The sequence below is a fragment of the Mobula birostris genome, chromosome 5 (assembly GCF_030028105.1).
Source record: "Mobula birostris isolate sMobBir1 chromosome 5, sMobBir1.hap1, whole genome shotgun sequence".
In the NCBI taxonomy this organism is placed as follows: Eukaryota; Metazoa; Chordata; class Chondrichthyes; order Myliobatiformes; family Myliobatidae; genus Mobula; species Mobula birostris.
The window spans coordinates 84,062,196-84,086,556 of record NC_092374.1 but is presented as its reverse complement, the minus strand read 5'-3'; the positions used below and the strand labels follow the sequence as shown (position 1 = coordinate 84,086,556).

Here is a 24,361-nt window from a genome sequence, read left to right as displayed (position 1 = left end):
ACACTCAACGTTTTACGAACAGATCCCCCCCTGCACCACCAGATTTCTGAATGGTCCATGAACACTACCTCACTCTTCCTTGGTTGAATTATTTATTTATTTTAAGGAGGCGTGACTGACCGTGGCGACAGCAGTTTTTGAAGAGCCAGGCAACTTCTTCAGCTTATTTTTCTTTGCTTTTGCCTCTCTTTTCTTTTCAAAGAGGTTGGGGTTCTGTCGGAGTTCGTGATGTACAGTTCGAACTATGGTTCTTCACAAGTGGTGGCTCTTCAACCTGGCTGAGTGGCCTAGCCCTTCACTGTCTCCAGGAACGGCCTGGACGATGAGAGTCCTCAGGGAGTGGTCTTGTAGATGACCCAGTTCCTCACCGATTTCGCCAGCTGAGGCGTTGTAGGTTGCTGAAACATTGGGACAGCAGGTGGTGGGCGCTGCTGTCGGGAGAAGGCCCCTGTACTCAAAAGATCTCTCCCTTTTGATGGTGAGTGACAGCCTGTCGGTCCTCTAGTCAGGAGAATTGGAGAAGCAACATGCACAGTTGTGACACACACACACAATGCTGGAGGAACTCAGCAGGTCAGGCAGCATCTATGGAAATGAATGAACAAGTCAATGTTTTGGGACAAACCCCTTCATCAGGATTGGAAAAAGAAATGGCAAGTCAGAGTAAGGAGGTGGGTGGAGGGGAGGAAGAAGTACAGGTTGGTAGATGATGGGTGGAACCTGGAGAGGGAGAGTGGTGAAGTAAGGAGCTGGGAAAGAGCTCATAGCATCAGAACAGTGAGTTGCTGGTCTCCACTCTCGTTGTTTCAGGAGAGAACTCTCCCTCTCGATGGAGAGAGAGAGCCTAAATGAGATACTGAAGTACTGGGTTAAAATGATACTGGAGGGGTAGTAATGGGGGGGGGGCAAGGAAATGGTGGATGAACTGAGTAAGTATTTTGCATCAGTCTTCACTGTGGAAGACACTAACAGTATGGTGCAAGTTCCAAATGTCTGAAGTCACGAAGTGTGTGAAGCTGCCATTACAAGAGGGAAGGTTCTTGGGAAACTGAAAGATCTGAAGATAGATAAGTCACCTGGACCAGATGGACTACACTCCAAAGGCTCTGAAAGAAGTAGCTAAAGAGATTGTGGAGGCATTAGTAATGATTTTTCAAGAATCACTAAATTGTGGAATTGTTCTGGAAGACTGGAAAATTGCAAATGTCACTCCACTCTTCAAGAAGGGAGAGAGGAAGAAGAAAGGAAACAATAGGTCAGTTAGCCTGACCCCAGTGGTTGGGAAGATGTTGGAGTTGACCATTAAGGATGAGGTCTCAGTGTACTTGGTAAAATAGGCTATAGTCAGCATGGTTTCCTCAAGGGAAAATTTTGCCTGACAAATCTGTTGGAATTCTTTGAAGAAATAACAAGCAGGTTAGACTAAGGAGAATCAGTTGATGGTGTGTACTTGGGTTTTCAGAAGGCCTTTGACAAGTTGCGACATGTGAGACTGCTTAACAAGCTACGAGCCCATGGTATTACAGGAAAAATTCTAGCTTGGATGAAGCAGTGGCTGACTGACAGAAGGCAAAGAGTAGGAATAAAGAGAGCCTCTTCTGATTGGCTGCTGGTGACTGGTGGTGTTCCACAGGGGTCTGTGTTGGGACCAATTCTTTTTACATTATATGTGAATCATTTGGATGATGGAATTGATGGCTTTGTTGCAAAGTTTGCAGACGATATGAAGACAGGTGGAGGGGCAGGTAGTTTTGAGGAAGTAGGGAGGCTACAGAAGGACTTAGATTAGGAGGATGGACAAAGAAGTGGCAGATGGAATATAGTGTCGGGAAGTGTATGGTCATGCATTTCAGAATGGAGAGAAAACAAAAAACTGAGGTGCAAAGGGGCCTGGAAGTCTCTGCACAGGGTTCTCTAAAGGTCAATTTGCAGGTTGAATCAGTGATGAGGAAGGCAAATACAATGCTAACATTCATTTTAAGAGGACTAGAATATAAAAGCAAGGATGCAATGTTGAGACTTTATAAATCACTGGTGGGGCCTCACTTGGAGTATTGTGAGCAGCTTTGGGCCCCTTATCTAAAAAGGATGTACTGAAACTGGAAAAGGTCAAATGAGGTTCCACAATTATTCCACGATTGAAAGGCTTGTCAGTTAAAGAGCGTTTGATGGCTCTGGGCCAGAATTCACTAGAATTCAGAAGAATCAGGGGTAACCTCACTGAAACCAATCGAATGATGAAAGACGTCGATACTGTGGGTGTGGAGAGGATGTTTCCTATGATGGACACAGCCTCAGAATAGAGGGGTGTCCTTTTGGAACGGAGATGAGGAGAAATTTCTTTAGGCAGAGAGTGGTGAATCTGTGGAATTCTTTGCCACAGGTGGCTGTGGAGGCAAAGTCTGTATGTATATTTAAGGTAGAGGTTGATAGATTCTTGATTCGTCAGGGCATGAGGGGATACGGGGAGGAGATTGGGGCTGAGAGGACAATTGGATCAGCCATGATGAAACAGTGGAGCAGACTCGATGAGACAAATGGCCTTATGCTGCTCCTGTGTCTTATGGTCTCATGTTTATGGGCTATAGTTTTTGATGAACTTTACATCAAGGTCTCTCTGGGGGCTTTTGCTATTTCTTTCAAGGTGGGGTGTGGGGGGGGGAGTGTCGATGTTTCTGCTGGTGGGGTGTGTGTGGGGGTCGATGCTTCTGCTGGTGGGGTGTGGGGGAGTTGGTGCTTCTGCTGGTGGGGTGTGTGTGGGGGTCGATGCTTCTGCTGGTGGGGTGTGGGGGGTCGATGCTTCTGCTGGTGGGGTATGGGGGGTCAATGCTTCTTTTCGTGGGGTGTGGGGGGGGTCAGTGCTTCTGCTGGTGGGGTGTGGAGGGGTCGGAGTTTCTGCTGGTGGGGTGTGGAGGGGTTGGTGTTTCTGCTGGTGGGGTGTGGAGGGGGTCGATGTTTCTGCTGATGGGATAGGGGTCGGTGTTTCTGCTGGTGGGGTGTGGGGGGGTCGGTGCTTCTGCTGGTGGGGTGTGGGGGGGTCGGTGCTTCTGCTGGTGAGGTGTGGGGGAATTGGTGCTTCTGCTGGTGAGGTGTGGGGAGTGTCGATGCTTCTGCTGGTGGGGTGTGGGGGGGTCGGTGTTTCTGCTGGTGGGGTGTGAGGGGGTCGATGCTTCTGCTGGTGGGGTGTGAGGGGGTCGATGCTTCTGCTGGTGGGGTGTGGAGGGTCGATGCTTCTGGTGGGGTCTGGGGGGAGTTGGTGTTTCTGCTGCTGCTTGTGTGTGGGAGGGGGAGGGGGACTTTGGGGGTTCTGAAGTTTCTATCATTCATTTTATGGGGTTCTTGTTTCATGGATGTCTGTGAAGAGTAAGAATTTCAGGTTGTATACTGTGTAAATTTCAGATATTAAATTGAACCTTTTTGAACCATTGCAATAATTTTTAAGCAATTTTTGTAGTAATTTTTAAGTAACCTTTGTAGTAATTTGTTAATGTCTTGCACTGTACCGCTGCCACAAAAATAACAAACTTCACAGCATAGGTCAATGATAATAGATCTGATTTTGGAAGGGAGCACAAAGAAACAGGAGCAGGAGGAGGCCATTCGGCCCCTCAAGACTGTCCCATTCCATGATCTGCCCCAGGCCTCATCTCCACTCCCATATAGGTTACTTGTCACCCTAGCAACACCCTCCCTCCACCAATCATTCAAATATTTATATATTTATCTATCCTATTGATCTGGCCTTCATCGTCTTCTGGGGCAGGGAAGATCATAAGTTCAAAGTTCAAAGTAAATTTATTATCTCTGTCACCATATAAAACACTAAGATTCGTTTGCTTGCAGGCATTCAGAGAAAATACAAAGAAACAACAAAAACAAGCAAAGTAATAATAATAAATAATTAGCAAATTGAGTTTGAGTTTCCAGTTTAAGATGGCTCTTCTGAAGATGTGCGACAGCTCCCTGCTAAATCATAATGCGAGGGTTTCGACTAGAAACATTCCTTGCAGCATCTTTGCTGAAGCAAATTGCGGAGGACTATCGCCGCAGACAGCGAGGAGGCAGGTGGGGGCGACGCTGGTTCGGGATATGAGCCACGCTGGAGCATTGCTAGGCAGCGCGTGTTTCAGCCGGGTTCGCAAACGGAGTTCGCATGGCTACCGGAGATGGAGTGAGCGATCTGGGGAGGAGTCTACGTAGGAAAGTTTCGATGCCCGTCCACCTAACCCGGGCAGGAGGTCAGATCCAGTCGCTCCAAATACCGAGCTGATTTGATGAGATTGAGAATGGCTTTGGGCGGACAGGCCCAGGCAGATTGGGGTGCCTGGATCTGGCTCCTGGACCACAGCACCACTCGGTGCTTGGACAGTTTAAACGTCAACCCAGATAGACTAGATTGTTGGGTACAGAGACGGGGCATATACAGTCAGTGACCACTTCATTAGCTACCTCCTGTACTTAATAAAGTGGTCACTGAGAGTATGTTCCTGGTCTTCCATTGCTGTAGCCCATCCACGTCAAGGTTTGACATATTGTGCATTCAGAGATGCTCTTCTGCACTCCACTGTTGTAAAACGTGGTTATTTGTGTTACTGTCACCTTCCTGTCAGCTTGAACCTCTGACCTCTCTCATTAACAAGGCATTTTCGCCCTCAAGAACTGCCACTAATTTCCAGTCAGCTTGATCCAGCCTGGCCATTCTCCTCTGACCTCTCTCATTAACAAGGCATTTTCGCCCTCAAGAACTGCCACTAATTTCCAGTCGGCTTGATCCAGCCTGGCCGTTCTCCTCTGACCTCTCTCTTTAACAAGGCATTTTCGCCCTCAAGAACTGCCACTAATTTCCAGTCAGCTTGATCCAGCCTGGCCATTCTCCTCTGACCTCTCTCTTTAACAAGGCATTTTCGCCCTCAAGAACTGTCACTAATTTCCAGTCGGCTTGATCCAGCCTGGCCGTTCTCCTCTGACCTCTCTCATTAACAAGGCATTTTCGCCCTCAAGAACTGCCACTAATTTCCTGTCAGCTTGATCCAGCCTGGCCGTTCTCCTCTGACCTCTCTCATTGACAAGGCTTTTCACTGGCTATCTTTTTGGATTTTCGTACCATTCTCTGTAAATTCTAGAGAGCATTGTGTGTGAAAACCCCAGATCAGCAGTTTCTAAAATCCTCGAACTACCCTGTCTGGCACCAACTATCAACCCACGGTCAAAATCACTTAGATCACATTTCTTCCCCATTCTGATGTTTGGTCTGGACAACAACTGAACCTCTTGACCATGTCTGCATGTTTTTATACATTGTGTTGCTGCCATGTGATTGGCTGATTAGATATTTGCTTAATGAGCAGGTGTACAGGTGTACCAAATGAGGTGGCCACCAAGCATAACTCCACATATATAAGTTCATACACGCGAGATAAACCGAAACACTCACATTCACATTTCACACACACACACACACACACACACACACACACACACACACACTCCTGAACAGTTTGGACAAACTTTGCGGAGTTCCCTGACACCTGGGGTACAGTCACACACCACAGGTTCAGTGTGATTACAGATGAGTCCGTAACCACATTCCTACTCCCCCTCTGCAGCCCCCTCGCCCCTCAGCAGGCAGCTTACATCTGATTTCAACATGACTGGGACAGAAAGGAGAAAGGGAAATCAGGGCATAAGAAGGTCTGGGCCTCCTCTCATAGAACACAGAATATAGAAAATTACAGGCTCTTTGGCCCACAATATGGTGCTAACATAATCTACTCTAAGATCAATCTAACCCATCCCTCCATTTTTCTATCATCCATATGATTATCTGAGAATTTCTAAATGTCCCTAATGTATCTGCCTCTACCACCACCCCTGGCAGGACATTCTGGGCACCCTCTGTATTAAAAATATTACCTCTACTGTCAAAGCACAAAACGCTGGAGGAACTCAGCAGGTCAGACATCAACTATGGAAAAGAATAGATTGTCGACGTTTCAGGCCAAGACCCTTCTCCAGGACTGAGAAGGAAGGGGGAAGATGCCTGAATGAAAAGGTTGGGGGGTGGGGGTGGAAGGGGAAACTGGGAGGTGACAGGTGAAGCCAGGTGGGTGGGAAAGGTCAAGGGCTGGAGAGGAAGGAATCTGATAGGAGAGGAGAGTGGACCATAGGAGAAAGGGGAGGGGACCCAGGGGGAGGTAATAGGCAGATGAGAAGAGGTAAAATGTCAAAGTGGGGAATAGTCGAAGGGGGGGGGTTGGGGAATTTGTTGGGGGCTACCCAGACGGAATATAATGTGTTGCTCTTCCACCCTGAAGGTGGCCTCATCCTGGCGTGAGAGGAGGCCACGGACTGATGCATCAGAATGGGACTGGGAATGGGAATTAAAATGCTTGGGCACCGGGAAGTCCCACTTGTGGTGGATGCTGCAGAGGTGCTCGACAAAGCGGTCCACAGACTTTCGATGGGTCTCACCGAGGTAGAGGAGCGTCTCCCCCCCGCCCCCACACTTTCCTCCAATCACCTTAAAATTATGCCCTGCTGTATTAGCCCTTTACGCCCTACGAGAAGGTCTCTTGATCGATGTCTCTATCATCTTGTACACCTCCTTCAAGTCACCTCTCATCCTGCTTCACTCCAGACAGAAAAGCCCCAGCTCACTCAACCTATCCTCATAAGACATGCTCTCTCATCCAGGCAGCATCGATTTATTTATTATTATTTGTTTCTTTGTATTTATCCGGGTTCAAGGGATTCAGAATACATTTACTAAAAAAGTATGTATAAATTATACAGTTTTGGGATTTGTCTGCTTACAGGCAGCCACAAAGCAAGAAGTCTGAAAGAACCCAGTTAAAACAAAGACCAACACCCGGTGAGCAGAGAAAGAGACAGGAACACAAATCATGGAAACAATAGAAGCAAGCAACAGCGTTCCAAATTGAGTCCTTAGACCCAAATCCCCGGAGCAGCCCAGAGTAGGCCCAAAGCCTCAGTCTCAGTTCATCATACTATCAGGGCAAGTCACCCCAAAGCTCGCAGACACAAAGCACAGCAGCCGGGGCAGTCTTCCAGCCTCAATGCCGTGGAGAGAGGAGTGAACGTCACAGGAGAGTGAGGGAAATTGACCTGACCTCCTACTCTGGTTTTGGCACCCCGCCTTTCCAGTCTATCTGGGCCGGTGTTTAAATTGTCCAGACACCGGGCCGTGCTGCGCATTAGGACCTGGTTCCCACCGCAGCGATACGCTCTGGGCCTAAACCTTGCTGCCCAGCCTGAAACTGTCCTCGACCCCTCCAAATCGGCTCAGCGCTTACAGTGACCCAACCTCACACCCAGGTTAGTTGGACGAGCATGGAAACTCCTCTGATACACTCCTCCTCTCTGAATCACTCACTCCAACTCCATCTTGAACACATTCAGCTTCAACGTCGCGATGCACCTACACGGCTCATCTGTCCAATCAGCTCCACCTTCACTCTCCTCTCCCTTGTTTGTGGTGATAGTTTACCACAATTTACTTCAGAAAGGGTGTAATTAATTATGTTTTCTAGTCAAATTTCTTGCCTTTTGAACCACCAGTCAGCTGTCACTCACCTTCAGTGGCTCCATCTTAAACCGGACTTGCAGTTTGTCTTCTTCTGCACATTCTTTGTCCAGTCTTTGTCTGAGTGTTGTTTTTCATTGATTCTATTGTATTATGATGTTGCGGTATTCACCGAGCTTGACAATTAGCTTGCAGACATTTCATCACCAGTCGAGGTGACATCCTCAATGCACAGTTATTGGTGTTTCTCCCTGGGAGTGCTCGCATTTATATAGTCACCTGTTTGCTTGCCTCAGTCCTGATTGGCTACCCCTTCAGTTGACCTTTGAATTCTATTGGCTCACATTTTTTTGGCTCTTAGGGGTTTGTAGATGCCGTCGATTTCGGTATGTTTGTCTATGGAGTTGTCAGAAGAGAACCATGCTTCTAAAAATTCTTGTCCCTGCTTCATGTTTCCCTGTGCCAGAACCTCCACTGTGTCTCAGTTATCATGGTGTCCCTCTCGGTCTTCATGTACCGAGATCAGTGACAGTGGATCGTATCTCTGTACCACCAGTTTGTGTTGAGAGTTTACGTCCTGCCTGCCCGATGTAGTTCTTGCTGCAGTCTCCACAGGTGGTCCTGTACACCACTTTGCTTTTGTCCGTTGCTTTGGTCTCGAGAAAATCTTCAACCCCAGCTGACAATATTTGCCACCGATTTATTTATTTATTGAGATACAGCACGAAATAGGTCTGTCTGGCGCCTTGAGCTATTCCGCCCAGCAATCCCCCGATTTAATCACAGGACAATTTACAATGACCAATTAACCAGCAATCCCCCGATTTAATCACAGGACAATTTATAATGACCAATTCACCAGCAATCCCCCGATTTAATCCCAGCCCAATCACAGGACAATTTACAATGACCAATTAACCTACCGACCAATACATCTTTGGTCTGTGGGAGGAAACTAGAGCACCCGGAGGAAACACACACACGGTCACAGGGAGGACGTACAGGCAGCAGTGGCGATTGAACCCGGGTCACCGGTACTGTAAAGTGTGATGCCAACAACGACGCTGTTTCGCCATTTCTCTGTTGTGTTTCTTTGTCCTACTGTGAATGCCCACAAGAAAATAAACCTCAGGGTCGCATATGGTGAGATACACCGTACATACTTTAATAATAAATTTATTTTGAACTTTGAATGTAAATGTGAGTGAGTGTGCGTGTCTCTGTATGTATGTGTGAGTCCGTTTCTGTACAACTGTGTGTGTGTGTGTCTGTGTGTGTGTGTGTGTGTGTGCGCGCGCACACACATGTAAGTAGGGAGGTGTAAGTCTATTTCTGTACAAGTACATATGCGTCACAAACAAAAGGGATTCTGCAGATGCTGGAAATCCAGAGTGACACACACAAAATGCTGGAGGAACTCAGCAGGTCAGGCAGCATCTGTGGAGATGAATAAACAGTCGACGTTTCTGGCCGAGACCCTTCTCCAGGTCCCTGTACGTGTGTGTGTGTGTGTGTGTGTGTGTGTGTGTGTGTGTGTGTGTGTGTGTGTGTGTGTGTGTGACCTTCCTGTGCACCAGCCTATCACATGGTCTCTGCCTCACACTGGCCGCCCATGCAGAGCGACGTTGTAGTTCCAGGACGGTGGAACAGCAGGGCTTCTTCCCGTATAGCGGGAACACTGCCCAGATAGCGCTCTCAGAGTCAGGTATGGGCCCTGTGCCTGTCTCCAGCCTAAAAATACCACAGGCGGCCTCACCTATTTCCTTGATAACTTCCTCACTGTTGGCCTGCCCTGTTCCAGCCCGGGCAGTGGCTGTAATCTCGAGTAATTCAACGCGCCGTCATACAAGGGGAGGGGCATTACAGCTGGGGACAGGAACATTCAGTGAATGATCTGCTCTTGGAGGACAGAATGAGAGAGGGGTCAGGAGGGGTGACTCGCTGAAAACGTACGAGGAGGATGAGGCAAGCTCTGGGTCTCCTTACAGACCCCTGCACGACTCTGAGGTTGGCTCCCCACCAGTCTATTAGGGTCCCAGAACTCTGGGGTTCCTGAAGTTTAACAGGTCCTTTCACCCAGAAGGACTTCTCTCCCCTCAAAGGCTGTGCATGTTCAGCAGAGTGTAGTACTGACAATACCCCTGTGGCTGTAAGCGGGGCCTGAAGGGAGCCTGGGTTGGTGAAGGAGTTTCTGAACCACCGTGTGTGTGTGTGTGTGTGAGAGAGGGTGAGTACCTTCCATTATCCCTCCAGTCTTGCGATATCCAGTAGTCCATTGAACTCAGAGACGGAGTCACCAACTCATCCCATGCTAATCCTGTTCCATTCCCCCCCCTCCCTCAGACTCCACCCTTCACCCACGCCCCAGGGGGCAATTCTCAACAGCCGATTACCCCTCCAACCCCGCACGTCGCTGACCAGGGAGATGTCCTCTCCCTGCACTCGGAATCTCTTACCGTAAATGCCAATACACTGTAAATACACAACCAAAGCCTCATCGAGGCACTGCTGGGGCCACAGCGTCACAGGGCAGGAATCAGGATGCCGGAGGAACTCAGCAGGTCAGGCTGCTTCTGTGGAGCGAAATAGAAAGACATTTTGGGTTAGGACCCCTTCAACTAGACTGGAATAGTGACAGAGGCTGGGAGGTGATGGGTGGATCCAGGTGAGGAGGGGAGAGTGGGAATAGTGACAGAGGCTGGGAGGTGATGGGTGGATTCAGGTGAGGAGGGGAGATGGGCAGATGGAGGGAGGGGATAGTGGGAATAGTGACAGAGACTGGGAGGTGATGGGTGGATCCAGGTGAGGAGGGGAGATGGGCAGATGGAGGGAGGAGATAGTGGGAATAGTGACCGAGGCTGGGAGGTGATGGGTGGATCCAGGTGAGGAGGGGTGATGGACAGATGGAGGGAGGGGATAGTGAGAATAGTGACAGAGGCTGGGAGGTGATGGGTGGATCCAGGTGAGGAGGGGTGATGGACAGATGGAGGGAGGGGATAGTGAGAATAGTGACAGAGGCTGGGAGGTGATGGGTGGATCCAGGTGAGGAGGGGTGATGGACAGATGGAGGAGGGGAGAGTGGGAATAGTGACAGAGGCTGGGAGGTGATGGGTGGATCCAGGTGAGGAGGGGAGATGGACAGATGGAGGAGGGGAGAGAGGGAATAGTAACCGAGGCTGGGAGGTGATGGGTGGATCCAGGTGAAGAGAGGAGATGGACAGATGGAGGAGGGGAGAGTGGGGATAGAGACAGAGGGTGGGAAGTGATGGGTGGATCTGGGTGAGGAGAGGTAGTGGGGAGATGGAGGAGGGGAGGGAGGGGATAGTGACAGAGGCTGGGAGGTGATGGGTGGATCCAGGAGACAAAGAACTGCAGACGGTGGGATCTGAAAGGAGAAGAAGGTGGAGAATGGAAGCTGATAACGGAGGTGGGGGGAGCCGATGGGAACAGTTTGGGGGGGACCCAGTGGGAGGAGTGTGTGGGTGTCTGGTCATTCCCTCTCACAGATGCTGCCTGACCCACTGACCCTCTGGCACATTCTGGTCCAGCGTCAGCAGTCTCCTGTGTCATCACAGACCTATATAGCACAGAAACAGGCCCTTCAGCCCATCTTATCCATGCTGACCAGACCTCTCCACCCACAATATTGTGTCGAATTAAGTAATCGAGGTAAACAAATTAACCTAAGGTAATCCTTCCGTCTACACAATATCCCGTACATGCCCGGCACCCAGCATTTTCTGTTTATATAAAAAAACTTGCCCCGTACACCCTTGAACAATCTCCCTTCAGCTCTGGTGTTTAAGCTTCCCACCCTGGGAAAAAGATACGGACTGTCTACCCCGTGCACGTGTCACATAATCTGATAAAGCTCTATTAGGTCGCTCATCAGCAGAGGAAACAGCCCTCATTTGTCCAGCCTCTCCTGACACAAGGCACCGGTGAGACCACACGGAGCACTGTGCGCAGTTCTGGGCTCCATATTTTCAAAAGAATATACTGACATTGGAGAGGGTTCAGAGAAGATCCTCAAGAACGATTCCAGGAATGAAAGGGTTACCGTATGGGGAACCTCTGGCAGCTCTTGGGTTGTGTTCCCTGGAGATCAGGAGAATGAGGGGGGATCTCATAGAAACATTCCAAACGTTAAAAGGCCTGAACAGATTAGATATGGCGAAGTTATTTCCCATGGTAGATGATTCTAGGACAAGAGGGCGCGACTTCAGGATTGAAGAACGTCCATTTTAGAACAGAGATGTGGAGAAGTTATTTTAGTCGGAGGGTGGTAAATCTGTGGAATTTGTTGCCATGTGCGGCTATGGAGGCCAAGTCATTGGGTGCATTTAAGGCAGAGGTAGATAGGTTCTTGATTAGCCAGGGCATCAAAGGGTATGGGGAGAAGGCAGGGGAGTGGGGATGACTGGAAGAATTGGATCAGCCCATGATGGAATGGTGGAGCGGTCTCGATAGGCTGAATGACCTGTTTCTGTTCCTATATCTTATGGTCTTATAGTTCATACCCTCTAATCCAGGCAGCCCTTAGACTGTGAATCTCTGCAAGTGCGTTGGGGAAGCGGAGGCCCCAATGTCTGTGAGACCACGACTGACCACTGAAGGCTGAAGGCTGGAGACGGCTGTCCCGGGGTTAGAGGGAGGACTGTGGGTTTGGGAGCAATGGGGCTTGTATCATTGCTGTCGCTTTGTCACTTGGTACACTCTATTCGGCGGTGTTCTGTGTTGTTCTGCCGAGCAAGGCTGTGTTGGTGCCGGATTGCGTGGCAGTCTGCCCTCCGTACACCCTTGGGTGCGAAGATCCAAAGGCTCATTTTAGGATTGAAGTACGTATGCAGAATACATCCCTGACACTCGTCTTCTCCAGGCAGCCACAGAACAGAAAAACCATGATGGTCCTTGAAGAAAAAAAATCAAACCCATCCCCCACACAAAAAAATAAAAAGAAACAAAAACCCCCAAACCCCCAACTACCCCCCAACACAAAAACTAACATATCGCCCACAAGGAAAAAATTCGGTAACATCCTCCATGAGCATCAAGAACAGCGACACTCAGACACAGGCCTGCCATAGAGAGCAACACAGTGGCATGTCCTGCCATAGAGAGCAACACAGTGGCATGTCCTGCCATAGAGAGCAACACAGTGGCACGTCCTGCCATAGAGAGCAACACAGTGGCACGTCCTTCTGTAGAGAGTGACACAGTGACACGTCCTTCTCCAGAGAGCAACACAGTGGCATGTCCTTCTGTAGAGAGCAACACAGTGGCATCTCCTTCCATAGAGAGCAATACAGTGACACGTCCTTCTGTAGAGAGCAACACAGTGACACGTCCTTCTGTAGAGGGCAACACAGTGGCACGTCCTTCTGTAGAGAGTGACACAGTGACATGTCCTTCTGTAGAGAGCAACACAGTGGCGCATCCTTCTGTAGAGGGTGACCGTAAAAAATGTATTTCACTGCATGTTTCAATGTGTACGTCATAAATCAACCTGAATCAGAATAAATCTAAACCTCTTTCGCACCCTGTCCAAAGCCTCCACATATATTGGTAGTTACAGTATTGCTTATTAATTTATTGGTTATTATTTATTACTTTTTGTATTGGCACAGTTTGTTGTCTTTTGCACTCTGGTTGGACACTTTAGTTGGTGCGGTCTTTCATTGATTCTACAGATTTATTGAGTTTGACCACAAGAAAGTGAATCTTCAGAAAGGATGAGACGAGGGAAAACACACCAGTCCTCATAGAGGGATCAGAATTGGAAAGAGTGAGCGATTTCAAGTTCCTGGGTGTCAATACTTCCGAGGATTTAACCCGGTCCCAACATACTGACACAGCTACAAAGAAGGCATGACAGCGGCTCTATTTCATTCGCAGTTTGAGGAGATTTGGTTTGTCACCAAAGACACTTACAAACTTCTACAGATGTACTGAGAAGAGCATTCTAACCAGCTGCATCACTATCTGGTGTGGTGATGGGGGATGGTGGGGGGGGGGTCACTGCACAGGGTGGAAATCAGCTGCAGAGAGTTGTAAACTCAGTCAGCTCCATCATGGGCACTGGCCTCCGTAGTATCCAGGACATCTTCAAGGAGCGATGCCTCAAAAAGGCAGCATCCATCATTAAGGACCCCACCACCCAGGTCATGCCTTGTTTTCATTGCTACTATCAGGAAGGAGGTACAGGAGCCTGAAGACACACACACAATGATTCAGGAACAGCTTCTTTCTCTCTGCCATCTGATATGTGAATGGACATTGAACCCATGAACACTACCTCACTACTTTTTTTTATTTCTAACTTAATTTAACTATTTTAAATATGTATGTTTACTGTAATTCACTGTTTTTTTCTGTTATTGTGTATTGCATTGTACTGCTGTGGCAAAGACAACAAATTCCTCTATATATTGTATGCCGGTGATATTAAACCTGATTCTGATTCTGATCTCAGGGCTGTATATGGTGACCTATATGTACTTTGATAGTAAAATTTACTTTGAACTTTAAATATTGTTCCTACAATGAGGTAACCAGAACTGAACAATACTCCAGATGCAGCCTAACCGGAGTTTTATAAAGCTGCAACGTAACTTCCTGACTCTCGAACTCAATGCTGTGGTGTAAACTCAAGTGTAGCACACAGCGTCTTTACCATTGTATGAACCTGTGTAGCCAGCTGTGAGCATGGACTCAAAGATCCCTCTGTACATCAACACTGTAAGGATCTAGCCATTAAGAGCCTTAGATTACCTGAACATAGAAGAGTAAAGCACAGGAGCAGACCATTCAGCCCACAATGTTGTGCTGTACCAGCTAAAAAACAAATCAAAAAACCCCTTACGCTAATCCCTCCTAGCTACAACATGTCCATATCCATCCACCTTCCTCACATCCCTGTGCCTGAAGCACCCTGGTTTCCTTGGCTGTGTAAGTCTAGGGAGGACAACCTCTGGCCCCACCAAACTCGTGAGATTGAGCCACACTTGATCCCCCCAGTCCTCAGTCTGTGTGGATGCTGTGTTATTTGCTGCCCTGCTACAAATTAATACTACAAAATAACAGACAGCACATTGCATACGACTAAAGGAATTATATGTATGAATCTTAATTAAAGGGTTACTAAAGAATAACAAAAAGAACAGGGCCCATTCTAATCAAACAGTCAAATGTGTACAGGTTGGAGCTGATCTTGAACTTCACTGTCACTCACGCGCTGGGTCCTCGGTCAACATGAAAGCTCACACCACCTTCCGAACGTCGCTCGCAATCCATCTCGAACAAACGGGTCTCTCACCGGATCGTATGCTATGACCAGTTCTCCCCAGCGTCTTCTCTCTCCATCTCCCCTCGAACAAAAGGCCCAAGACCTACCTCACCAGAGAAACCTTAATCCAACCATCCTAATTGGATGGCACACATTTCTCTCCATCTCTTATCTTCAACAGTAACCCAAACAAGTTGAAAACAGAACAGCCTGCTCATACAGAACTGCCAAAATGAAATACATACAGCATAACCGTAAAAATATGAACCAGGGCATTACATGCCAATCCAAAAGCCTCTTAAAAGCCTCTAATGTATTTGTCTCTACCACTGTACCAGGCAGCACATTCCAGTCATCCACCACAGTCCGAGTAAAAAACTTATCCCTCACATCCCCTTTGAACCTACCCCCTCTCACCTTCAATGCATGTCCTCTGGTATTAGACATTTCTACCCTGGGAAGCAGATACTCTCTGTCCACTCTCTCTATGCCTCTCATAATCTTGTAAATATCTATCAGATCTCTCCTCAGCCTTCAGTGCTCTAGGGAAAACAACCCAAGTTTATCCAGCCTCTCTGAATAAGACATGCCCTCTAAACAAGGCAGCATCCTGGTAAACCTCTCCTGCACCCTCTCCAAAGCCTCAACATCGTCCCTACAGCAGCGTGACCAGAAATGTGTGCAATACTCCAGATGTGGCCGAACCAGAGTTTTATAAAGTTGCAACATAACCTCCTGACTTTTGAACTCAATGCCTCAACTGATAAAAGCAAGCATTCCATAAGCCTTCTTAACCACCCTATCGACCTGTGTAGCCACTTTCAATGAGATATGAACTTGGATCCCAAGGCCTCCTTGCTCAGCAACACCGTCAAGGTTCTGCCCATAACAGTGTACTGTCTCCTTGCATTTGCCCCACCAGGTTGCAACACCGCACTTCTATCCGGTTTCAACTCAATCTGCCATCTTATTGCCCATATCTGCAACTGATCTATATCATGCTGTATTCCTTAACGGTCTTCTGTGCTATCCACAACTCCACCAAGTATCCATAAATTTACTAACCTACCCTTTACATTTCATCTCCCAAACTGGAGCCCTGCGCACAGGTCTCTGGTGAAAATGATATCATTTCTGTTAAATAGGGGCCGTGGACAATTCTGATTTGATGGAGACAGACATGAAAGCACAGAGGACCATCTGGAGAAATTTCTGAAACGCCAGTTCGCTGCCACTGTTACTGGGCGATCAAGAATCTCCGGAGGGTAGGCCCCTAAATCCCCGGCTTTGCCTGCTGCTGGCGACCGAGGTTGAGGTCGAATTGTTTGGATAGAGATGGTGCTCGGTGCTCGGTACTCGGTGTCGGAGGGCTGATCGGAGGCTCGAAGTTTTCGGACGACCCAGAGTCGGACTGTGGTCGGGCATGGCAGGGAGAGTTTTTCTTCCTTCTCCCGTCTGCGTGAGATGTGGGACTTTCCAGAGACTTTGAACTTTTTTACTGTGCTATGGCCTGTTCTTCATCAAGTTATGGTATTATTGCACTGTTGTAATTATATGTTATAATTATGTAGTTTTGTTAGTTTTTCAGCCTTGGTCTGTCCTGTGTTTTTGTGATATCACACCAGAGGAATATTGTATCATTTCTTAATGCATGCATTACTAAATGACAATAAAAGAGGACTGCGTGTCCTCATAATCTAATCCTAATTTGGTAGGGTTCAATTCAACTGCCACTTCTCTGCCGATATTTGCAATTAATCTGCTCTGAGTACCCCCTATACATAATAAATTGGCTACTGAGCATATGTCCATGGTCTTCTGCTGCTGTAGCCCGTCCACTTCAAGGTTCAATGTGTTGTGCCTTCAATCATGTTCTTCTGCACACCACTGTTGTAACACATGGTTATTTGAGTTACTGGCGCTTTCCTGTCAACTTAAACCAGCCTGGGCATTCTCCTCCTACCTTTCTTGTTAACAAGGCATTTTCGTCCACAGAAATGCCGCTCACTGGATTTTTTTTGTCTTTCACACCATTCTCTATAAACCCTAGAGACTATTGTGCATGAAAATCCCAGAGATGAGCAGCTTCTGAGATACTCAGGCCACCCCATCTGGCACCAACAATTATTCCATGGTCAAAGTCACTTAGATCACATTCCTTCTCCATTCCAATGTTTGGTCTGAACAACAACTGAACCTCTTAACCATGTCTTCATGTATTTGTGCATTGAGTTGCTGCCACATGATTGGCTGATTAGATATTTGCATTATCTCGCATATGTATAGGTGTACCTAATAAAGTAGCCACTAGGTGTACATCCCACTGTATCCTTTGGCAAACTTTGACACTCTCCAGAACACCACCTGTTTCTGTCCAAAATTCAAAGTTCAAAGTAAATTTTATTATCTAAGTACATATATGTCACCATATTCAAACTTGAGATTCATTTTCCTGTGGGCATACTCAGCAAATCTATAGAATAGTAACTATAACAGGATCAGTGAAGGATCAACCAGAGTGCAGAAGACAACAAACTACAAATGCAAATATAAATAAATAGCAATAAATAATGAGAACATGAAATAACAAGACAAAGAGTCCTTAAAGTGAGATCATTGGTTGTGGGAACATCTCAATAGATGGCCAAGTGAGTGTAGTTATCCCCTTTGGTTCAAGAGCCTGATGGTCGAGGGGTAGCAACTGTTCCTGATCCTGGTGGTGTGAGTCCTGAGGTTCCTGTACCTTCTTCCTGATGGCAGCAGAGAGAAGAGAGCGTGTCCTGGTGTTAGGGGTCCTGATGATGGATGTTGCTTTCCTACAACAGTGTTTCATGTAGACGTGCTCAATGGTTTGGAGAGCTTTACCTGTGCTATACTGGGCCGAATCCATTACTTTTGCAGGATTTTATGTTCAAAGGTATTGCTGTTTCCATACCAGGCTGTGATGCAGCCAGTCAATACACTCTCCACCACACATCTATAGAATTCGTAAAAGTTTCAGACGTCACGGTGAATCTCTGCAGACTCCTGAGGAGGTAGAGGTGCTGTCGTGCCTTCTTCACAATTGCACTTCCATGCTGGGTCCAGGACAGGTCCTCTGAGGTAATGACTCCCTGGAATTTAAAGTTACTGACCCTCTCCATGTCTGCGATAGAGGTACAGTCAGTATCTGTCAGAGTTCCATTCTCCCCACCATCACCCCACCTATCCCCGCAGACCAGCTGAAGGATCTCTACCTGAAATGTTAACTTTTTATTCCTCTCCATAGATGCTGCCTGACATGCTGAGTTCCTCCAGCACTCTGTCTAAATCTCTCATTTATGGAGATAGAATTCTGTTGTATCCGTGTGTGTGTGTGTGTGTGTGTGTGTGTGTGTGTGTGTGTGTGTGTGTGTGTGTGTGTGTGTATGTGCTGAGTGTGTGTTGTGTGGGAATGTGTTCTGTGTGTGTGTGTGTGTTGGGTGCATGTGTGTATGTGTGGTATGTGTGTGCTGTGTGTGTATGTGGGAATGTGTTGAGTGCATGTGTATGTTGTGTGCATGTTTGTGCTGTGTGTGGTGTGTGTTTATGTGTGTAGTGTCTTACTCACACACACTTTCATTAAGTTAAATGTATAAATCAATTTGAACAAAAGTAGCAACAAACATTAAAGTTGCTGGTGAACGCAGCAGGCCAGGCAGCATCTCTAGGAAGAGGTATAGTAGACGTTTCGGGCCGAAACCCTTCGTCAGGTCCTCCTAGAGATGCTGCCTGGCCTGCTGCGTTCACCAGCAACTTTGATGTGTGTTGCTTGAATTTCCAGCATCTGCAGAATTCCTCGTGTTTGCGTGATCAAAAGTAGAATGTGTTCGCCACACACACAAAACAGACATATTACCCAAACATGATTAAGACGGATTTCATTGCTTTTGCATTGCGCAGTCAATGAGTTTTGTGTGAATCTTCTTCCTTGAGCTGGAATCGAACCCGGGATAAGGGAATGCAAGGAACGATTCCTGAACAGCGGGGCCGGGGGCGGTGTGTGCACGATGACAGGTCCCGGCTGCACTGCTGCGGGGTTTTAAACAACAAAAACCATCAGACAGCGCCCGTGGGGGAACAGGTTCGAACTTTACAAAGTTGATGCTGCGAAGTACCCACTGAGCTAAAGCTGACGGCAACGAGAATGGGAGAACTTTGGAATATCAGTCAGTCAGGCGTCATCTTACTCTAATGATCAGTGTATCAGCCGCACTGACATATATGCCACTGAGGTTTTAGGAGAACACGCGCACTGTACTACCTTTAAAATAGGCCTAAAGTTTCTGAGTTTCATTTCGTGTCTGACAGGTTGCATCGCGGCCTCACGGGGGTGTCTGCTGGCGGGAGCTGGAGCTCTGCTTCCCCCTACTGGCAGCGATTGTTATTGCGGATGTGTTAACAGCCCAGGCCTCCTACCTTGGGTAATTATGTGCAGGAAAACCATAAGATAAAGGAGCAGAATAACCCTTCATGTCCTGACCAGTTAAGGTTTTATCAACTCGGCCTTAAATATACCCAACAACTTGTCCTCCACTGCTGCCTGTGGCAACAAATTCCACAGATTCACCACCCTCTGGCTAAAGATATTCCTCCTCATCTCTGTTCTCACTGAGCATCCCTCTATCCCGCCAGGTCTGACCAGGTCCTTGTAAAGCCTTAACTCTACACCCTTGCTTTCATATTCTGGTCATGCTGGGAGTTTCGCACCACTCTGTTTCCTCAGTCCTCCACCCATAAAACACATTATGCTGAGTCCTCCACAGCATCAAGCCTGAACAAACCTGGAACTTGTTCTTTATGGTCAAATGCAACAAGATTCCATTCAATTCCTACTCAAAGAGTGGAGTATGAGCTGCTCTTGAACCTGCTGGTAGGCTTTCGTATCTCCTGCCCGATGGGAGGGAAGGTCCAGGGCTGGTGGGGTCTTTGATTACACTGGCTGCTTTACTGAGCTAATGAGAAGTGTAGAGGTGAGCCTGGTTCCTGTGATGTGTTGAGGTGTGTCCAAAACTCTCTGTGGTCCCTTGCCATCACGGGCAGAGCAATTGTCATACCAGGCTGTGTTGCATCCAGTTAGGATGCTTTCTATGCTGCGTCGATAATGGTGAGGACATTTCTTTAGCCTCCTGAGGAAGTAGAGGCATCAGTGAGTTTCCTTGTCTGAGGTGTCAATGTGGTTAACACAGGAGGTGATATTCACACCTGGGAATTTGATGTATCTCCCCCCTGGGGTGGAGATGTGTCTTTACCAAAGGAGGTTGCTCTCCTTCTCTCCACTAGCCTGCAGGTCACCCTTGGGCAAGGTGTAGCACCTGCTTGGCCCTTCGATCAGGGTCACGTGAAGCCATGGGAGCAGGTGGTGGATGGTCGTACGAGCAGCCGGTGCAGATCACAAGACCTGGTCACATGGCCACTGACGCCAGGCAGACCGTCTCTGAAGGGTATTGATAATGGCTGGGGTCACCTGTCTTGTAAAGACACTGCCCAGAAGAAGGCGATGGCAAACCACTTCTGTAGAAAAATTTGCCAGGAACAATCATGCTCACGGAAAGACCATGATGACCCACATCATACAACTCTTTAAGAAGGGAGGAAGGCAAAGGAAAGGAAACGATGGGCCAGTTAGCCTAACCTCAGTGGCTGGGAAATGTTGGAGTCTATTATTAAGGACGAGATTTCAAGGTACTTGGAGACTAATGATAAAGTAAGTGAAAGTCAGCATGGTTTTTGTGAAGGGAAATCTTGCCTGACAGATCTGTTAAAGAGTTCTTCGAGGAAGCAACAAGCAGGGTGGACAAAAGAGAGGTAGTGGATGTTATTTGGATTTTCAGAAGGCATTTGTTAAGGTGCCACACATGAGGCTGCTTAACAAGATAACATCTTACGATGTTACAGGTAAGATACTGACATAGATAGAGGAATGGCTGACAGGCAGGCGGCAGCAAGGGGGAATAAAGGGGATGTTTTCTGGTTGACTGCTGGTGACTAGTGGAGTTCCTCAGGGATCCGTATTGGGACTACTTTTCATATAGTTTGTCAATGATTTAGATAATGGAATTGATGGCTTTGTGGCAAAGTTTACAGATGATACAAAGGCTGGTGGAGGGGCAGGTAGTGTAGAGGAAGCAATGTGATTGCAGCAGGACTTAGACAAATTGGAAGAATGGGCAAAAAGGTGGCAGATGGAATACAGTGTTGGGAAATGTATGAAAGTGCATTTTGGTAAAAGGAACAATAGTGTGGACTATTATCTAAATGGGGAAAAGGTTCAAATGTCATAGATGCAGAGGAACTTAGGAGTCCTCGTGCAAGGCTCCCAGAGGTTGATTTACAGGTTGAGTCTGTGGTAAAGAAAGCAAATGCAATTTTGGCATTTATTTCAAGGGGAAAAAATATAAAAGCAAGGAAATAATGCTGAAGCTTTATAGGACAACAGTTAGGCTGCACTTGGAGTATTGTCTCAGAAAGGTTGCGTTGTCATTGGAGTGAGTCCAGAGAAGGCTCACGAGGGTGATTCTGGAAATGAAGGGGTTAACATATGAGGAAGGTTTGGCAGCTTTGGGCCTGTACTCACTGGAATTTAGAAGAATGTGGGGGAAATTTCTTTTACACCTACCGAATGTTGAAAGGACTAGATAGGGTGGATGTGGAGAGGATGTTTCCTAAGGTGGGGGTAGCCAGAACTAGAGGGCACAACCTCAAAATTGAGGGGTGACCTTTTAGAACAAGGGTAAGGAAGAATTTTTTTCGCCAAAGAGTAGTAAATCTGTGGAATGCTCTGCTACAGACTGCAGTGGAGACCAAGTCCATTGGTATATTTAAGGCAGAAGTTAATAATTTGTGATTGGTCAGGGCATCAAAGGAGATGGCGAGAAGGTGTATGGGGTTGAGTGGGATCTGGGATCAGCCATGATGGAATGGCAGAGCCGACTCGATGGGCTTAATGGCCTAATTCTGCTCCTGTGTCTTATGGTCTAACGTGGCACATAGAATGAACGAAATTCAACCACCATTCCTCCAACCCTATTTCAAGTGATCTACAGTCAGTGGCCACCTTATTAGATACCTCCTGTATCTGATAAAATGGTGACTGAGTTCATGGTCTTCTGTTGCTGTAGCCCATCCTCTTCCAGGTTTGATGTGTTGTGCGTGCAGAGATGCTCTTCTGCACACCACGGTTGTAACACGTGCTTATTTGAGTTACTGTCAACTTCTTGTCAGTTTGAACCAGACTGGCCATTCTCTTTATTTCAATTCCTAAAGTGAAAATCCTCTTGCCTTTGACAAGGACCCGTATGGGAGGCTGGTCAAGGAGGTTCAGTCGCTCGGCATTCAGGATCAGGTAGTAAACTGGATTAGGCATTAGCTTCACAGGAGAAGCCAGGGAGTGGTAGTAGATGGTTGCCTGACTGAAGGCCTGTGACTAGTGGTGGCCGCAGGGATCGGTGTTGGGTCCTCTGTTGTTTGTCATCTGTATCAATGATAATGTGGTTAACTGGATCAGCAAATTTGTGGATAACACCAAGACTGGGGGTGTAGTGGACAGCGAGGAGCTTGCAGTGGGATCTGGACCAGCTGGAAAAATGGGGTGAAAAATGGCAGATGAAATTTAATGCAGACAAGTGTGAGATGTTGTACTTTCGTAGGACCAGCCAGGGTAGGTCTCACACAGTAAACGGTAGCGCACAGAGGAGTGTGGTAGAACAAAGGGATCTGGGAATACAGATCCATAATTCCTCGAAAGTGGTGTCACAGGTAGACAGAGTTGTAAAGAAAGCTTTTGGCGCATTGACCTTCATAAATCAAACTACTGAGTACAGGAGGTTGGATGTTATGTTGAAATTATATAAGACATTGTGAGGCCTAACTTGTAGTATTGTGTGCAGTTTTGGTCACCTACCTACAGGAAAGATATAAATAAGATTGAAAGAGTACAGAGAAAATTTACAAGGATGTTGCCAGGACTTGAGGACCTGAGTTATAAGGAAAGGTTGAAAATGTTAGGACTTTATTCTCTGGAATGTAGAAGATTGAAGGGAGATTTGACAGAGGTATACCAACCTATGAGGGGTATAGATGGGGTAAATGCAAGCAGGCTTTTTCCACTGAGGTTGGGTGAGACTGCAACCAGAGGTCATGGGCTAAGGGTGAAAGGTGGAAGTTTAAGGGGAGCATGAGAGGGAACTCCTTCACTCAGAGGGAGGTGAGAGTAAAGGACGAGCTGCCAGTGGAAATGGTGCCTGTGGGTTTGATTACAATATTTAAGAGAAATTTGTTTAGGTACATGGATGGGAGGGGTATAGGGGCTATGGTCCAGATGCAGGTCAATGGGACTAGGCAGATTAATAGTTTGGCACAGCCTAGATGGGTCAAATGACCTGTTTCTGTGTTGTACTGTTCTATGGCTCTCTCATTTGTCCAGGTTAAACTCTGTCATTTCTCCGCCACTATTTGCAACTGAACTGTATCTCTCTGTATACTTTTGCAATCTTCTAAACCAGGGGTTCCTAACCTTTTTTAAGCTATGGACCCCTACCATTGACTGAGGAGTCGGTAGATTCCAGGTTGGGAACCCCAGTTCTATACCATCCACAACACTACCAAACTTTGTATTGCCTGTGATAGAAATACAAGTCAGGGGTACATTCTATCTCTGCCTCTTCACCACCTTCCATCCCCACCCCCATGACAGTCCTGATAAAAGACACTGGCCCAAACCATCAACTGCTTATTCCTCTCCATAGGCGCTGCCAGACCTGCAGAGTTCCTCTTGCACTCACCTATCACCTCATGAGCCTCTGAACCCAACACATCATCCTCCACAACTTTTGCCATCTCCAAAGGGATCCCACCACCCCACTTTCCAAAGGGATCTCTCCCTCCGTGATTCTCTTGTCCATTAGTCCCCACTAATCTCCCAGCCTGGGACTTACCCCTGCGAGTGGGCTGAGTGCTATACCTACCCGTTCACCTCCTCCCTCACCTCCATTCAGGGCCCCAAACATCCATTCCAGGGGAGGCAACACTTCACCTGCAAATCTGCTGGGGTTGTCTATTGTGTCTAGTGCACCCAACGCTGCTTCCTCGACATTGGCCCAGCTGGTGGTCAAACGTTTTAATTATGTTTCCCATATCTGTTCCAACATGTAGGTCCATGGCCTCCTCTTGTACCAAGAATAGACTACTGTACCTTCAGGGCGAAAGCGCAACAGTCACATTCTGTCTGGGTACCCTACACCCTGATGGCATGAGTCACAATTTCTCCTTAGGGTTCAAAAAAATCCCTCCACCATCCCCTTTTCCTCACTTTGGCCTCTTACCTCTTATCACCTCTCCTCCTTCCCCTTCTCCCGTAGTCCACTCTCCTCTCCTTCCAGATTCCTTCCATCTCCAGCCCTGGACCTTTCCCACCCACCGGGCTTCATCGGTCACCTTCCTGCTGGCCTCCTTCCCCTCCCCCAGTCTTTTTATTCTGGCATCTAAATCCTGATGAAGGGTCTCGGTCCAAAACA

The 24,361-nt window shown here is 47.4% G+C and overlaps 1 long non-coding RNA gene across 1 annotated transcript; it reads right to left on the bottom strand.

Moving 5' to 3' along the window:
* On the bottom strand, positions 1-24,274 carry LOC140197820 (uncharacterized). The gene is made up of 3 exons (XR_011886030.1): positions 24,170-24,274; positions 10,000-10,116; positions 1-585 (listed from the first exon to the last, which is right to left on the bottom strand). It is a non-coding gene; the product is annotated as an uncharacterized lncRNA (long non-coding RNA).
* Between the last annotated feature and the right edge of the window lie 87 nt (positions 24,275-24,361).